Source organism: Aegilops tauschii, chromosome 7, assembly GCF_002575655.3.
Source record: "Aegilops tauschii subsp. strangulata cultivar AL8/78 chromosome 7, Aet v6.0, whole genome shotgun sequence".
Classification (NCBI taxonomy): Eukaryota; Viridiplantae; Streptophyta; class Magnoliopsida; order Poales; family Poaceae; genus Aegilops; species Aegilops tauschii.
In genome coordinates, this window is record NC_053041.3 from 312545950 (window position 1) to 312559051 (window position 13102).

Genomic DNA, 13102 nt, shown 5'->3' on the forward strand with positions numbered 1-13102 from the left:
TTGCGACAAAACCACTATGCGGTTATGCCTCTAAGTCGTGCCTCGACACGTGGGAGATATAGCCGCATCGTGGGTGTTACAGCTCTACACAATAAGCCTCCTGACAAAGGTTGGTACTCGCCCACTGATTTCATGCATATGATGGAGCTTTGTCATCTCTATTGGTGTTGTGCTACTGTTTAGATACTGTCATGAAAAAGTGGTATTGCCCTTGAGAAGTGCTTCATCTGTGTTGTTTTAAATATTTCCTTTCCTTTTTTTCGTGCAAACAGGGATGCTAGCATTTAGTAGTCCTCTTGTGTTTGCACAACAGGATCATCTTCCTCTGAAGAAGAATATGGAATACGTGAAGTGACTAGTTCCGATTATGCCAGGATGAAGAAGCCCTGTCTATCTTCTTATTAGAAGGAGCAGTTGAAGGATGGTTACATTACTCCCCACAAGACCAAACTAACTTCAGCTCAGAAGGACTGACAAATCTCCATTTTTTTGCTGTGATGCGCGAGTACAATGTTGTTCTAGGATTCTTTCTGGTGAGTTCCATTTTTCTAAAAGTGTGCTCTACATGGACCATGTATGTGCCTGTTGAAACTGTCAATTCATAGTACAGTTTGCTTTATACTAATCACTTTTTTGTATTTGTGCAAACAGGGGTGCTCAGCTTGATTTCAATGGGAACTGCACAAAATGTTCATGAATACATCGAATCATTCATTTCCACCACAAGAAAGGAGGTGCTGATAAGTTCAAGGCGTTGCAACATATAAGGGTGAAATCATACAAGCTACGCGCGAATTTGGTTGATTTTGGTGGAACTACACAAAAAGAACAGCTGGTTTATTTAGCACGAGGTACCATGTCAATGTCCGAACTGATGGCAAACCCTGCCCATTCCACAATCGTAGGCATTTGATATTTTGGAATGGGACAACCTTGTCAAATTTTGCTCATTGATTTTAGCAAGACATGCGTTTGATATTTTCGAATGGGACGCCCTTTGCTCTCAGCAGCGTCGATCAATTTTTTCTTTATTGTTTAGTTGTGAAGTAAATATGGCCTCTGACATGTGAGTCGCTGAGATGCATAATCATCGATTATTTTGAATGTTCTCTATAAATTGCCAGGCCTATGTGTTTGATTGCAATGTACAGAAATGCTAAAAAGCTGCTCAAACTCTTTGTACTCCTTTTGTTCCCTTTTACTTCGCACATTGTGAAAGTGCATACTTTTTTGTATAAGATTGGTCAAAGTAGAGATACTTTGACTGCAGACAAAACTTGTATGCACGACTAGAAAGGACCGGAGGGAGTACATGTGAAACTGCTGTAAACGAGGTGATCACCCTGGGAATAATGCTAGTACGTATTGTTTTGCATGTTCATCCAATGCCAGTGAAACAGGAATTCGAACTAATCGAAATAAATTCATTCATACACGGTTGGATTTCATATAAACATGCCGGATTTCATTACATTTCATACATTCTACAACTAAAAAGGGGTATGCTGGAGGTATAATTAATTAACCGAAGCTACCCACCTGTGTCCCGCTGAGCCGAACAGAAGCTTCAGTGACTTAACTGCAGGTGCAGTTGCATAACTGACATGTGGCATGTTGGGCCCATGTGTCAATCAGCCAACTGCACCAACAGTTAAGTAGAAGTAGCGTTCTTCTCCAGCGCAGCTCTCCGACTCCACGTCGCCGCCAAGAAGCTAACCGGCCGTCAATGGTCAACCCGCCTAGCTTGGCTTCAACCGGAGGGTAGCAGCGGTGGCCTTACTTGGACCCGAGCGGCGGCGACCTACCGTGTTCTACTCTTCCTCGTTTTCTGTGTGGCGCGGCCTCGTTGGCAGTGGGGCGGGGCCTTGGCGGAGCCGGCAATGTCCTCTGTCTCGTTGCCGGCGGGCGGCGCCTCAGCGGAGCGGTGGAAATCCTCCCCCACGTTGCCGGCAGGGTGTGGCCTCGGCTGAGCCGGTGATGTCCTCTGCCTCGCTGTTGGCGGGGCGGGGCCTCGGCGGAGCCGGCGGTGTCCTCTGCCTCATTGGTGGCACCGCGGGGCCTCGGCGGAGCAGGGCCTCATCGACGCCAGCGGAGCGGGGACTCGTCAGAGCCAGCATTGTCCTCTGCCTCGTCCTCGGTCTCGCCAAACAGCGCCTCGCTCGCTTCATCGCCCTCTTTGCTAGCCTCTTTGTAGGCGGCCGCAACCTCCGCCACCCGCATGCGGTACCGCCAGCGCTCGAGGCGGCCCTTGCGGGCGGAGCGGTACGAGTCGAGCAGCGCCTCCTGCTCCGCCCGCTCCGCGGCGATCTGCTCCTCCGCCTGCAGGTGCTCCTGGAGGAGATGGTGGTTGTAGGCGGCGTCGACCTGCGCCTCCCGGAACAGCTCCTCATGCATCTGCCTCACCCTGTCCATATATTGGGCACGGGCCTTGCCAATGGTCATGGTGCAATGCACCGGCGAGGATGGCGCGGAGGAGGGCGTTGGCGCCGGATCGTCGACTACCATGTTCTCCATTGGGACGTCGTCGTCCTCCGGCTGCCTGCCGGCCAGCCGGTCGGCAGCAATGGCTGCCATCTCCTTGTGGTCCATCGTCCGCCCGTCCCGAAGAGCGCTGGAGCGCGAGGAAGCCATGGTGGGCAGTAGTGGTGTGGACAGGAGAAAGGGAACGGATGCGGATGACTGCGGCTATGGCCGGCGCAGCAGTTTATATAGCAATGGTGGGCGGGCGGAGGGACGGACGTGTGGCGCCGGAGTAGCCGCCTCGGCAACCGCGTATCATTAATGTGGGCGGCAGATGGACGGACGGACGACACTTGTGTCGTTTGAAGGCGGAGCAATCGCCTGCACCGGGAAGCGGGGCAGGCGGCGCTGACTGTTTCGGGCGGAAAGCGCGCGCGGGCGAGGAGATGACTTTACTTGCAGAGGATGACAATGGGGACCCACCAGGTCCATAACCTCACGTACGCAAGTGCCTCCTTATTATATATATATATAACTATAATTTATTTTGCTTCCTCCTGGTTTCCTGACATCACGGTCCCACACCATTGTCAACCTATGTAGTAGTCAATAAACGAGAGAATTGCACAAGAAGCGGCCGACAGCTGGGACCAAGCAGCTCGAGCAGTATTTGTGTTTTTGAGGTGTGAGCACTGCAGAGTTTTTCGATGTTTAGCCCAGATATTAATTTTTCTCCTCTGAACAAGAACGAAAACATCGCTGCAGGTATTAACTGGGCGGGCTGTGGCCCGTCTAGCCTAGGCCAGATATCCAGCCCAGATATTAATTTTTTTCAAGCCGAAAATGGCTAGCCCAGCTATACTTTTTTTAGGAATACCCAGGCAAGGTCAAGTTGTTATTCTTCGCCCCGCTGGGCTGCAAATCTTTCCTAGGAGGGATGCATTAGGCTTAACAAGAAAATGGGCTTTAAGAAATAATAAATGGGATGTAATTATAAAAACTGGGCAGTAACTATAAAAAAATGCACCAAACACGTGATTACTTTATAAAATATTATTTTTGGATATTGAAAATTTTAATTTCATTAATTGTTGCGAGCGCAATGTTTCATTGGATTTTTACGTAATATAAATTTATATTGAAATTGTATTTAATCTGACTAGAAATTTTGGGATAAAAATATTTCGAATCCCATCAAAATGTGGGAAATTTTATTGAATTCTATTTTGAACGGTTGGTTGAAATGGGCTGTACTTTTAACAAACTGTAAATGGGCTGTACTAAATTCCATTAGAATTCAAAAATGGGCTACACATTCTTACAAATCTCAAATGGGCTATAAGTTCTCTGCCACACACTTCTGGCCTTACTAAGTTGACGCGTCCCCTAAAAAAACAGAGTTGACGCGTATGCAAGGCTTTGTCAATTATAGTCAACACACGGTTCTAGCAGGAGTGGCCATTGGATGTCCATCCAACGGATGTCGTGCTTCTTCTTCAATCTTGGATATTCTAGCTTCACCCGCCCAAAAAATGATTCCTCCCCCTGACATCTGGGGCGCACTGTTTCGGAAGCTGACCTGTGGGCCTACTAAGTTGACGTACCAAGGGCTTTGTCAACTTAGTCAATATAAACGATTCTAGCTGCAGTGACCGTACGATGTCCATCCAATGGCCGTCGTGCTTCTTCAACCTATGGTCTTCTTGCTCCAGCCGCCCAAAGCAGCGCCGGTCGTGCCGCCTGCTCCTGCCTCCCGTTGCCGGCTATGCTGCCGCGGAGGCCTCACCGCCCCCTACTACTCCCACCGCTGGCCAGGCCATCCCTCCACTCACCCACACCCCCTGTTATTCTGCGGCGACGACAGCGTAGCCGAACCAGTGAACCCTCGTACTCCTCTCCGCGTGTGCATCCACTTCTGCGTCCTCCCCGGCTCTGCGTCGTCCCCTTCCTAGGCCTCGCCGTCGTCCACCGCCCTGGTGCTCTCGGCGCGGCGTGGTCAACGTGGTCAAGGAACGACTTCCATCGGACGTGGACTGTACGTGGAGAGGCTGACAGCTGGGTCCACGGCAGCCGCAAGGAAGTGCCTCCTTATTACGTGCAAAATAATTATTCCTCCACCTAATAGCGGGGACCCACCGGACGGGCCACCGTATTTTACGAAAAAATGATTCGCCCCCTGACTGCTGGGACCCACGAGCTACATCTTCGCACGTAAGGAAGTGCGTCCGAAAAAAAAGATTCGCCCCTTGACTGCTGGGACCCACCAGCTACATCTTCGCATGCAAGGAAGTGCGTCCGAAAAAAACGATTCGCCCCCCGACTGCTGGGACCCTCCAGCTACACCTTCGCACGCAAGGAAGTGCGTCCGAAAAAAAAACGATTCGCCCCCCTGACTGCTGGGACCCAGCAGCTACACCTTCGCACGCAAGGAAGTGCGTCCGGGCAAAAAAAAAAACGATTCGCCCCCCTGACTGCTGGGACCCACCAGCTACATCTTCGCAGACAAGGAAGTGCCTGATAGTCAGGACCCACCTGGTCGAAGCGTACGTAGCGTTGTCATTCTGGTCGCGAACATGTACGTACATACTGGTCGATGTAGAGGCGCGCACGTGTCGTAGTAGAGGCGCGCACGTATCGTAGTAGAGGCGCGCACGTGTCGTAGTAGAGGCGCGCACGTAGCGTGTACACGTACGTATAGCGGCCAGGGTGCAAGAAAGAAAATACGGCCACGTATGTGTACATACGAGCAGGGTCTCGAACGCCTACTCACGCATACGTACGACCAGGGCTCATGTACATGGCTGGGTCGGAACGGAGAAACATCGTCGTCGTTGCGTTCATGGGGAGGCAGCGGAATGCGTCGTGTTCATGGGGAGGCACCGGAATGCGTCGTGTTCATGGGGAGGCAACGGAATGCGTCGTGTTCATCGGGAGGCAACGGAATGCATCGTGTTCATCGGGAGGCAACGGAACGCGTGGGAGCCAACCGGCTGGGTCGGAACGGAATGCGTGGTCGTGTTCATCGGGAGGGCTTGGACGGAACAGGCGATGGAAACGAGGCCTGGCGTACCGCAGAACGGAGGAAACGGACCTCCTACGTTCGGAACGGGGTCCTGTTGATCGGGAGGGGTGTGGCGTACCGCAAAACGGAGGAAACGGACCTCCTACGGTCGAAACGGGGGTCCTGTTGATCGGGAGGGGTGTGGCGTACCGCAAAACGGACGAAATGGACCTCCTACGGTCGAAACAGGGGTCCTGTTGATGGGAGGGGTGTGGCGTACTGCAAAACGGACGAAACAGACCTCCTACGGTCGAAACGGGGGTCCTGTTGATCGGGAGGGGTGTGGCGTACCGCAAAACGGACGAAACGGACCTCCTGCGGTCGAAACGGGGGTCCTGTTCATCGGGAGGGGTGTGGCGTATCGCAAAACGGGACTCCACGGGATACTGTTCATCTCCACCGTCGACCTCCTCCAGCCTCCACGGGCTACCATCGACCTCCTCCAGCCTCCACGGGCTCCTGTTCATCCAGCCTCCACCGCGCGCTACTCCACCGGCTACTGTTCAACCACCCCTCCACGGGCACCCCTCCACCGTCTACTGTTCATCCAGCCCTCCACACCACGGGGTCCTGTTCAATCACCCCTCCACGGGCACCACTCCACCGTCTACTGTTCATCCAGCCCTCCACCACACCACGGGGTCCTGTTCATCCAGAGGCAACGCCACCGCTCACTGTTCATCCAACCCCCCCCCCCCCCCCCCCGCAACGCTCACTGTTCATCCAATCGATCGGCTTCAGTTAGCAGCAGTAGCGAAGGAATCGCTCGATCGGGTTCAGTTAACAGCCATCGATCGATCGGTCGGGTTCAGTAACGCGTAGCCTGCAGTGCAATCGCTCGGGTTCAGTTAGAGCCCAACGCCTTGCTCGGGTTCAGTTAGAGCTAACGCCTCGCACACATGCGCGTACGGGTACGAGAGAAACACGTATCGCTCGGCCCCCGGCCTCCCACCGTAACCGGGAACTCCCCGAAATTTTCCTCCCCTTCGCTTCTACCATGGTTTTTTCAGTCATGGACGGCCCAAAGAATGTCATGCAGCTGCGTCTCCGGCCCGCCCAGGACGAAAAGCCCATTTTCTGTCATGATTTTTTGTCATAGAAGTAGGAGCCCACCACATCTATGATGATACCGGGTTTTGTCACAATTATCGTCATAGAAGTGTCATATGTATGACAGGAAAAAAAATTGTTCGGCCCAAAATGTCGAGGATGTGTCTTTTTTTTGTAGTGAGGCCACACGCAAGTCCCTCGTAAATACACAAACAAATAAGAACCTTGCAACCAACGCGATAAAGGGGTTGTCAATCCCTTCACGGCCACTTGCAAAAGTGAGATCTGGTAGAGATGATAAGATAATATTTTTGGTATTTTTATGATAAAGAATGAAAACTAAAGATTGCAAAATAAACGGCGCAGAAATCGCTAGTTGTCGGGAGATTAATATGATGGAAAATAGACTCGGGGGCCATAGGTTTCACTAGTGGCTTCTCTCAAGATATCATAAGTATTACAGTGGGTGAAAAAATTACTGTCGAGCAATTGATAGAATTGAGCATAGTTATGAGAATATCTAGGCATGATCATGTATATAGGCATCACGTCCGCAACAAGTAGACCGACTCCTGCCTGCATCTACTACTATTACTCCACACATCGACCGCTACCCAGCATCCATCTAGAGTATTAAGTTCATAAGAACAGAGTAACACATTAGGTAAGATGACATGATGTAGAGGGATAAACTCAAGCAATATGATATAAACCCCACCTTTTTATCCTCAATGGCAACAATACAATACGTGTCATTTCCCCTACTGTCACTGGGATCGAGCACCGCATGATTGAACCCAAAGCTAAGCACTTCTCCCATTGCAAGAAAGATCAATCTAGTAGGCCAAACCAAACTGATAATTCGAAGAGACTTGCAAAGATAACCAATCATACATAAAAAAATTCAGAGAAGATTCAAATATTGTTCATAGATAATCTTGATCATAAACCCACAATTCATCGGATCTCGACATACACACCACAAAAAGAGTTACATCGAATAGAACTCCAAGAAGATCGAGGAGAACTTTGTATTGAGATCCAAAGAGAGAGAAGAAGCGATCTAGCTAATAACTATGGCCCTGAAGGTCTGAGGTAAACTACTCACACATCATTGGAGAGGCTATGGTGTTGATGTAGAAGCCCTCCGTGATCGATGCCCCCTCCGGCGGAGTGCCGGAAAAGCCCCCAAGATGGGATCTCACGGGTACATAAGGTTGCGGCGGTGGAAATAGGGTTTCGTGGTCCGCCTCGATGGTTTCGGGGTACGTAGGTATATATAGGAGGAAGAAGTAGGTCGGTGGAACCACGAGGGGCCCATGAGGGTGGGGGGCGCGCCCAGGGGGGCAGGCGCGCCTCCCTGCCTCGTGGCCTCCTAGTTGATTGCTTGACATCCACTCCAAGTCCTTTGGATGACGTTTGTTCCAAAAATCACGCTCCCAAAGGTTTCATTCCGACTGGACTCCATTTGATATTCTTTTTCTGCGAAACACTGAAATAGGCAAAAAACAGCAATTTGCACTGGGCCTTGGGTTAATAGGTTAGTCCCAAAAATAATATAAAAGTGTATAATAAAGCCCATTAAACATCCAAAACAGAATATATAATAGCATGGAGCAATCAAAAATTATAGATACGTTGGAGACGTATCAAGCATCCCCAAGCTTAATTCCTGCTTGTCCTCGAATAGGTAAATGATAAAAATAGAATTTTTGATGTGGAATGCTACCTAGCATATTCTTCAATGTAATTTTCTTTGTTGTGGCATGAATGTTCAGATCCGAAAGATTCAAGATAAAAGATTAGTATTAACATAAAAATAATAATACTTCAAGCATAATAACCAAGCAATTATGTCTTCTCAAAATAACATAGCCAAAGAAAGCTCATCCCTACAAAATCATATAGTTTGGCCATGCTTCATTTTCGTCACACAAGAATGCTCTCATCTTGCACAACCCCGATGACAAGCCAAGAAATTGTTTCATACTTTAGTAATCTCAAACTTTTTTCAACATTCACGCAATACATGAGCGTGAGCCATGGACATAGCACTATGGGTGGAATAGAATATAATGATGGGGGTTGTGTGGAGAAGACAAAAAAAAAGAAAGTCTCACATTGACGCGGCTAACCAACGGGCTAGGGAGATGCCCATCAATTGATGTCAATGCAAGGAGTAGGGATTGCCATGCAACGGATGCACTAGAGCTATAAATGTATGAAAGCTCAACAAAAGAAACTAAGTGGGTGTGCATCCAACTTGCTTGCTCACAAAGACCTAGGGCATTTGAGGAAGCCCATTGTTGGAATATACAAGCCAAGTTCTATAATGAAAAATCCCACTAGTATATGGAAGTGACAAAACAAGAGACTCTCTATCATAAAGATCATGGTGCTACTTTGAAGCACACGTGTGGAAAAAGGATAGTAGCATTGTCCCTTTTAATTTCTTTTTTTCTTTCTCTTTCTCTTTCTCTTTTTTTGGGCCTTTTTTTATTTGGCCTTTCTGTTTTTTTATTTGGGACAATGCTCTATTAATGATGATCATCACAATTCTATTTATTTACAACTCAATGATTATAACTCGATACTAGAACAAAATATGACTATATATGAATGCCTCAGCGGTGTACCGGGATGGGCAATGAATCAAGAGTGACATGTATAAAATAATATGCATGGTGGCTTTGCCACAAGTACTACGTCAACTACATGATCATGCAAGGCAATATGACAATGATGAAGCGTGTCATAATAAACGGAACGGTGGAAAGTTGCATGGCAATATATCTCGGAATGGCTATGGAAATGCCATAATAGGTAGGTATGGTGGCTGTTTTGAGGAAGATATAAGGAGGTTTATGTGTGATAGAGCATATTTTATCACGGGGTTTGGATGCACCGGCGAAGTTTGCACCAACTCTCAAGGTGAGAAAGGGCTATGCACGGTACCGAAGAGGCTAGCAATGATGGAAGGTTGAGAGTGCGTATAATCCATGAACTCAACATTAGTCATAAAGAACTCACATACTTATTGCAAAAATCTAAAAGTCATCAAAAACCAAGCACTACGCACATGCTCCTAGGGGGATAGATTGGTAGGAAAAGACCATCGCTCGTCCCCGACCGCCACTCATAAGGATGACAATCAAAGAACACCTCATGTTTCAAATTTGTTACATAACGTTTACCATACGTGCATGCTACAGGACTTGCAAACTTCAACACAAGTATTTCTCAAATCCACAACTACTCAACTAGCACAACTTTAATATCACTATCTCCATATCTCAAAACAATCATCAAGCATCAAACTTCTCTTAGTATTCAACGCACTTATGTGAAAGTTTTTACTAATCTTGGATGCCTATCATATTACGACTAATTTTATAACCAAAGCAAATTACCATGCTGTTCTAAAGGACTCTCAAAATAATATAAGTGAAGCATGAGAGATCAAATATTTCTATAAAATAGAACCACCGCCGTGCTATAAAACATATAAGTGAAGCACCAGAGCAAAATTGTTTAGCTCAAAAGATATAAGTGAGGCATAAAGAGTATTTTAATAAATTCCGATTAATTTGTGTCTCTCCCAAAAGGTGTGTACAGCAAGGATGATTGTAGTGAACTAAAAAGCAAATACTAAAATCATACAAGATGCTCCAACCAAAACACATATCATGTGGTGAATAAAAATATAGCTCCAAGTAAAGTTACCGATGGACGAAGACAAAAGAGAGGATGCCTTCCGGGGCATCCCCAAGCTTAGGCTTTTTGGTTGTCCTTGGATTTTACCTTGGGGTGCCTTGGGCATCCCCAATCTTAGGCTCTTTCCACTCCCTGTTCCATAATCCATCAAATCTTTACCCAAAACTTGAAAACTTTACAACACAAAACTCAACAGAAAATCTCATGAGCTCCGTTAGCGAAAGAAAACAAAACACCACTTCAAGGTACTGTAATGAACTCATTCTTTATTTGTATTGGTGTTAAACCTACTGTATTCCAACTTCTCTATGGTTCATAAACTCCATTACTAGCCATAGATTCATCAAAATAAGCAAACAACACATGAAAAACAGAATCTGTCAAAAACAGAACAATCTGTAGTAATCTGTATCTAACGCAAACTTCTGTAACTCAAAAAAATCTACCAAAATAGGAAGACCTATATAATTTGCTTATTGATCTACTGCAATCGGAATCAGTATTTTATCACGTTCTGGTGATTTTTAACAATTTTTTCGTGAGCAGGAAGTTTCTGACTTTTTCAGCAAGATCAAATAACTATCATCCAAGAAGATCCTATAGGTTTCACTTGGAACAAACACTAATTAAAACACAAAACCACATCTAACCAGAGGCTAGATCAAATATTTATTGCTAAACAGGAACAAAAACAAGGAATTAAAATAAAATTGGGTTGCCTCCCAACAAGCGCTATCGTTTAACGCCCCTAGCTAGGCATAAAGGCAAGGATAGATCTAGGTATTGCCATCTTTGGCATTCAATCCATAAGTAGTTCTCATAATAGATTCATAAGGTAATTTAATTTTCATTCTAGGAAAGTGTTCCATGCCTTTCCTTAACGGAAATTGGAATCTAATATTCCCTTCTTTCATATCAATAATTGCACCAATCGTTCTAAGGAAAGGTCTACCAAGAATAATAGGACATGAAGGATTGCAATCTATATCAAGGACAATGAAATCTACGGGCACATAATTCCTATTTGCAACAATAAGAACATCATTAGTTCTTCCCATAGGTTTCTTAATGGTGGAATCCGCAAGGTGCAAGTTTAAAGAACAATCATCAAATTCACGGAAACCTAACATATCACACAAAGTTTTTGGAATCGTGGAAACACTAGCACCCAAATCACACAAAGCATAGCATTCATGATCTTTAATTTTAATTTTAATAGTAGGTTCCCACTCATCATAAAGTTTTCTAGGGATAGAAACTTCCAATTCAAGCTTTTCTTCATAAGATTGCATTAAAGCATCACCGATATGTTTGGTAAAAGCCTTATTTTGACTATAAGCATGTGGAGAATTTAGCATGGATTGCAACAAGGAAATAAAATCTATTAAAGAACAATTATCATAATTAAATTCCTTGACATCCAAGATAGTGGGTTCATTGCTATGTAAATTTTTGACCTCTTCCATCCCACTTTTACCAATTTTTGCATCAAGATCTAAAAACTCCGAATCATTGGGACGCCTTTTAACTAAAGTTGACTCATCTCCAGTCCCATCATTATCAAGATTCGAATTGCAAAAAAAAGATTTAATAGGGGACATATCAATCACTTTTAGATCTTCATCCTTATTATCATGAAAATTAGAAGAACACGCTTTCATAAAGCAATCTTTCTTAGCACGCATCCTAGCGGTTCTTTCTTTGCACTCATCAATGGAAATTATCATAGCCTTGAGAGACTCATTGATATCATGCTTAGGTGGAATAGATCTAAGCTTCAAAGAATCAACATCAAGAGATATTCTATCAACGTTCCTAGCCAACTCATCAATTTTAGGCAATTTTTCTTCAAGCAAAGCATTGAAATTCTTTTGAGAAATCATAAATTCTTTAACACTAGTCTCAAAATCAGAGGGCATCTTATTAAAATTTCCATAAGAGTTGTTGTAGGAATTACCATAATTATTAGAGGAATTACTAGGATACGGCCTAGGATTAAAATTTCCTCTATAAGCGTTGTTACCAAAATTGTTCCTACCAACAAAATTCACATCCATAGATTCGTTATTATTCTCAATCAAAGTAGACAAAGGCATATCATTAGGATCAGAAGAGACACTCTTATTAGCAAACAACTTCATAAGTTCATCCATCTTTCCACTCAAAACATTAATTTCTTCAATTGCATGCACCTTTTTACTAGTAGATCTTTCAGTGTGCCATTGAGAATAATTAACCATAATATTATCTAGGAGTTTAGTAGCTTCTCCTAAAGTGATTTCCATAAAAGTGCCTCCCGCGGCCGAATCTAAAAGATTTCTAGAAGCAAAATTCAATCCGGCATAAATTTTTTGTATAATCATCCATAAATTCGAACCATGTGTAGGGCAATTACGTATCATTAATTTCATCCACTCCCAAGCTTGTGCAACATGTTCATGATCAAGTTGCTTAAAATTCATAATATCGTTTCTAAGAGAGATAATCTTAGCGAGAGGAAAATATTTAGAGATAAAAGCATCTTTGCACTTTCCATGAATCAATACTATTTTTAGGCAAAGAAGAAAACCAAGTTTTAGCACGATCTCTAAGCGAAAAAGGGAATAGCTTCAATTTAACAATATCATTGTCCACATCTTTCTTCTTTTGCATATCGCACAAATCAACAAAGCTATTTAGATGGGTAGCAGCAACTTCACTAGGAAGGCCGGCGAATTGATCTTTCATGACAAGATTTAGCAAAGCATCATTAATTTCACAAGATTCAACATCGGTAAGAGGATAAATCGGAGTGCTAAGAAAATCATTGTTGTTGGT